The following is a 6,320-nucleotide window of genomic DNA, read 5'->3' as shown; positions in this document are numbered from 1 at the left end:
ATATGACAAAACCTAAAAATTCACTGTATGCTTTAAAATATTGCCAGCTGGATGCATCACAATAATGTTATTCCTAGAACCAAAAACCAGACAAGGTCCTCAATGGGTAGCCGTGACCTTGCCGGGTGTCTGGAAACGCTTGATGGAAGATGTGAAATGAAGCATTTCCCTATCGCAAGATGACAGAACTGTAGTATAAATTCCCTCTTTCCTCTTCCTTTTCCCCAGTAGCGTAGTGCCTGACAATCTCACATATATGACTAGGATTGAAAATATTTATTCTTTATTGTATGGTCAGCACTTTTTTTTGTTACCCCACAATGGTCTTACACTATCACCACATGCTCCCTTAAGTCTTTCCTCACCATGATCACAGGAGGGTAACTCCAACATGTTCAGACTATCATCACAGCCAGTTTGGCCTTTAGTGGGGGCCAAACTGTAGGAGGCCATTAATTACTAAAACTCCAGTGTACAGCTTTTCTGATTATGTACTTTCATGGCAATAACACTAAGTCTGGCAGGATGCTCATTGAGGGTTTTCTGCCAGTTCTTCAACAGAACACTCAGTTCATAGCAACACGTTATCAGGAAGAATACTGTAAGATGAATGGAGATATGGGCATTTCAGTCCCCAAGACTTGGCCTAACGATGCCCCAAGGACCTGCAAGGGTATAATAGAAGTTCTTAAAGAGACACACTGACTTTCCCAAGTCCTGTCTGAAAGGTTTCCATTCTCTCAAGTCATACAGACATCAGCCAAATTTCCAGAATTCTTATTTTGCTCGGTTTTCTTCAAGTGGTAGATGTTTATAGTGCACAATCAGCAAAGAAAGAAAGAAAGAGGGAACTGGAGAATTCCGGACTGGACTTTGGGGCCCACTCTCCCACTCCAGACCTTCTCCTGACAAGCCCCAGGCCTCATGAACACCACAATATGCTGTAAGTGTTTGTTCAAGTTCCCAAGGAAAGAGATATATGTAGGGAAGGCTAATTTTGGAACGTAAAAGCAGAGGTATGGAGACAGAGTACTTTTCCACCTGTGCCTTGATGGCAGATAATAACATTTTCTGGCTAGAAAACTGAGTACTTGCATATACAATTAATTAGGTGTGTTTAACAAGAGCAGTGATGGGGAAGGCTACAACTGCCTATTAATACAGCTTAGCACAACAGACAGTCCTGTTCTTGTGCTTCTCGGACAGGTGCTGTGTGCCCTATCATTATTAGCCTAAACTAAAAGAACAGTTTTCTCTCATATCAGAATGGGATTCCAAGTGGCAAAGAGAGTATAAAACAAGATCCAGACTTCTTGACCTTTTTAGTGCTAATTTGTGTACATATAAGAAGTTTTTCCCAACTAAGACACCAGTTACAGTGAGACTTGCCTTTTCACAGAGGAAAAACATTACCAAGGAAGTAAATGGTGAATAATCCAGTGACTGCTTTTTAGTGTATTTCATGGACATATGAAATTAGTAAAGATAATAGTCTTTAAAAAGAACAGTCTGTTTTTAGTGTCTAATCTAGCAAGGACATCTGCCCGCACTAAGCTCATAGCAAGAGTATGGCTATAAAGAAGAGTGACTCAGTTTGCGTTCAATAGGAATGGACCCCATCAGCACAAGCTAAAAGGAAGTTGTGTGCCTCGCCCTCCTAAGCCCCTTTGAAAATCCCAGCCACTATTTTTTTCTGCCAGATGGGTTGATGACAAGTAGCAATCAGAAACACTCTGGTCTAGTGCTATTAAAATCATTACTGGAGAAATTTGGAAAAAAGGCATCAGCATTCTTTCATTGTATTAAAATATTCCGTCTTTTATGAGCTGAGTCATAACAAGCTGAGACATATTTACTACTTAGACAATTTTTAAACATTATAAATGGAGTACTTGCTCAGAATATTGCTACCACAAGCAAGACAATTGACATTTTCAACCTTAATATGAATAAACTCCAACATTAGTATTGCAACAATGCAAATGACTGCAGTACCTCTTCCATTAATACTGCTCAACCAGGAAATTACTTTAAATTATGGTAGCTGGCAGTTATATATCTTGTATTTATGACTTCCCAGCAAATGCAGCACAGAGTGCAAAGGCACAGTTTACTACTATAAGAGTGAAACTTCCTTGGTATTAGGGTTTATTTGTTTGTTTTAAAATAGATGAGATGCTACATCCCTCCTACTGAATTACACCACAAGAGCTGTCAGTAGGCCATCTGAATTCTGTTTTTCCATCCCACACCAGGATGCCTCTGGATTAGATTTATTATTGCCTTCCCTCAATTGCTCCAACCCACAGCAGTCTCCTCTCTGGTGATGAGGGCTAAAAATAGTTCCCTCCAGAGTCCAGCTCAGAGAAGGCAGATGTGCTAGTTGGTAGCTGAACGTTCTCTTTCACCACTTCCAGCGAAGACATAAGGCCCCAGTGCTGGGCTCAGAGCAAGGATTCAAGTCTGAAAAACTAGTACTGGATTTGAATGGTAAGTAAGTTGCTTTTGAACAAAAGGAACAAACTCAATTACAAACATGCAACTCTAACACAATGAAATTCACTTCTGTGCAGAGACATGTAAACCTTTCAAAATAAATAGAGAGCATATGAGCCCACTGAATAATCAATCCAAGTAGTAATAATATCTATACAGAATTATTTAAAATCTGCAGGTATCTTTTTCATATTTTAAAGATACATTTCTTAATACATTTCTTTATTTCTTTACTCAATATTGCCAGCCTTACTGAGAGAAAAGAGACAGCAGTTTGTTACTCTATGAGCGATCCTATTGAAAACTGTGGAACTGGGTTACTCAGTATCAGTAAGAGGGTTAGAAGATGTATGTGAAGCTGACTGTACATGGGTTTTCTTCTCTCTTTCTTCTACAAATCAATAAAAGCTCTTTAAAGTGAAAAAGTTCTTCCCAATAATGCAAAGTAAATTACATTATTTCTACGTTTTACACTCTTAAATACTTTGCAGTTAGGCTCCATGCCAGGATTCTACTTCACTGGATCATTACTTGTATAACACAATTAAGTAAGGACAGAGCATCCTGAATGAAAGCACAGTCAAGCATTCTCCCACACACAGACACGCTGGAGTTCTTCGGACAAAATATGCAGAAGCTAATGCAACCCCAGTGACTCTACTTTGGACATTTTCCTCAGATTTCTGACATCAATGCTCTTTGCGAAAGACCCAGCCTCAGCATCCAGCAAATCCAACAGCAACACTGCATTTGTGCCTGCCCCGTGTCAGAGACAGGTTCTAAGACAATCATAATTGAAATCATGTGTATGGCAATGGTGTTTATGTGGAACCATCTATGTCATTCAAAATGTTCCCAGGCAGAAAGATGGGACACTCCGTCTGACAGGTTCAACATGCAGAATGAGTCGACTTGGCAATATGCAGAATAATTTATTGTAGCATTCTTATATAAAAGCTTTAGTATGGACACCAAAGGAAGTTGGACCAATGCAGAATCAAGAACAAGGCCCTACATGGAGGTATAACGGAGGCAAGGATGATACTGAACTCTCTAGATGTGTCTGTACTAACAAATTAAACCGTGCTTGTGAATTTGGCCTCCTGTGGTAGTAAACTGCTAGAATATTCCCCAGCACAGATTGGGCACATTCCAGCTACCGCAATCCCCCCAAATTCTCTGATGTCATTTAGCAGCTGTAACTAGCCAGTGACAATTCCCAATAAACTGTGTCTGCCTTCTTCTGGAGGTGAAGACTGTTTACTAGCACTTGGCCCTGGTACCTAGAACATTCCCAGACATGTTTAATTTACTCCCATAGCCACAGAGTCTGTGATAGCTACTTTGCTTTACATGAAACATGTCTGTATCTTGAATTAGGATACAAAGATAGTTGTGGAGTACAATAGGATTTGGGATTCAGAATAGTTTGCTGCCTTGAGGGAAGCATATTGCTCTGGGGCTGATCAAGCTATTGTGGGAGATAAGGTGAGATAAGGTCCCCGGGTAGCAAAGAACTGGTGGTGGTAGAACTGGTTTTGAATCCATATCCCCAGGATGAAACCCAGCATCACCCCTCTGGCAAGGAAACTTGCTTCCAGGGCTGCTTGTTGTTTACTTTTTGTTGTTGTTTTGGGGGTGTTTTTTTCCAGGTTTTCTCTTTCCCTGGGAACACAGCCAGGGTCTGGGCACACTGCCGAAAAGACAGGCTAGCTCTGCTAGCCGTGCTCCAGATCCACCACAGCCTGAGGACCTGGTCCTTTGTGCTCTGCCCTGCTCCAGTGGTTTTGGCTAGGCTATGCCACAAACTATGCCTTGTACTCATAGCAACCTAAAGATCCACGCCATCCCTTTCCTCTCACCTCCCTTCACCCCTCCAGCTTACCATTATCATTGCAGAAATTACATGCACACACTCACAGAAGAACCAACCATTGTTTTTCCTAGTCAGAATTGCTTGAATGGGGAAAAAATGGGGAAAAAAGTCAGTAAAATGAAGTGAGTTGGAGCAGTCTGCAGCTTACATCGGTGTCTAATACTTAATCAGAAAGTCATTGATTGTGCACAGCATTCCTGCTAACACTTCAAAAACTGAAAAACTGGAACTGATGTTTAGCCTGAAGTGGTACAGTAATATCCTCCAGACGCTTCTTCTCAGGATGGAAGGATTATCTTTTGGCCCTCCATAGATTGCTGCTGTTGTGCTGAAAGAGGGAGGGACGATTCAACAAGCCAAACGTTACTGTAATTATCTTAGAAGGAAATGGCATTCCTGGAGTATTGTCAAAAGAGAGCAGTCAACGGGATCTTCAAAAGGAGGCTGATACCAGTGTCACAACTGGTACAAAGGACAACTTCCTGAGGATGCAAATACCATAGTCATCAGCTTGGACGGTAGTCGAACTGATGCTGGTGATCACTGAAGCTGCTAGTGAATGGGTCCGTGGAACAGGGCATCAGGTATAAGTCAGGTTGCCAAGTGGAAAGGGTGATAATATGACTCCGCAGATGTGAATGGGACTGACACCATGCACCTGGCTGCCTGTATGCATGATTGTCAGCAATTGTACGTACTCCTGAGACAGATACACACAGACTCCACTGAAGAACCATGGAAGTTTTTTACAAATCTGGCCAGAACAACTGCAAGTCACAGTGAAGCATTTATCCTAACTGGTGCAATGTGACACCCTTTCCTAATGATGAACTGTGCTATCAGTAAAAATGCGGTGGTGAGAGGGCAAAGTATTTAAGTACAACTGAGCAGTGGTACCCATGCATTTGGGGAAAGCACATGAACCAAGTTTGAAGAACACCGTAACCACAGTATGCCTGCTCTCAGTGCTGGCTGTCACTCTGACCTTGACTACCTCCCACACCACCTTAAGACTGAGATCAGCACCGTCATCAGTGGCCACCATTTCTAGCAAGAATGAACTTCTTGCGAAGCGGCCAGCTCAGCCTTTTGCAACCCCATCTCCACATGTGCCCTCCTTTGCTGTGTCATGGGATGAGGAAGACATGCCCCTAGAGCAAGGAGTCTTGCCCCAGTTGCATACAGCAGCTGCTTAACCACTGTCAAGCATAGATTCATGCTGCTGTTGCCACTTACTGAGGAGATGAAAATGGTGTACTTCCCTTGCAGCAGCGAGATGTAGATGGCAATGTTTAGATGCTATATATGAGACACTGACTGATTTCAGAGGCAGAAAACTAGACCCCTTACAGAAGCCCCATGCCAACACGCCCACAATGCAGCAGGATGGGTTTCCCACAGCAAAGAACCCATTGCTTTGTCGCAACTGACTCAGTGGAATCTGCAATGGGAGGCTGCCTGTGCATGAAAACAACTATCATGTGCTGATTCAACAGTGCCCATCTGAAATGTGGTTATGCACCTAGGTGTTAAGTGGCTCAAATCTGCACTGCCAGATGATCCAGGAATGGGTGGACATAGTGTTAATGAGCACAGAGCCATGAGCCAAGGACTCTGGCTGTGGACAGACACCCTCTCCTGTGTCACTGGAGCAGGTGTCTGCTCTTCATTACCCTGACCCTGAACTTACTACCTGTCCTGACAACAAGGCTGTGCCTATGAGCACATAATATATAGGCCATAAGGCTTTTTGTATCATAGTAAGTTTATCTGAGCTATGCTGAACACAGAAAAAGATGCAAATCATTTTCTAGCTTTCTTGTTTTATAAAGTAATTCAGAGCATGGGAAAAAATTGTAAACTGCCTTTTAGGCAAAGAAAGGGTGGGGAACAATATATCCTCCTGCTTCCCAGTTATATAATCAATCCCCATTCTTAAGTGCACAAA

This window comes from Gavia stellata, chromosome 4, assembly GCF_030936135.1.
Source record: "Gavia stellata isolate bGavSte3 chromosome 4, bGavSte3.hap2, whole genome shotgun sequence".
In the NCBI taxonomy this organism is placed as follows: Eukaryota; Metazoa; Chordata; class Aves; order Gaviiformes; family Gaviidae; genus Gavia; species Gavia stellata.
This window is presented reverse-complemented; position numbering follows the sequence as displayed.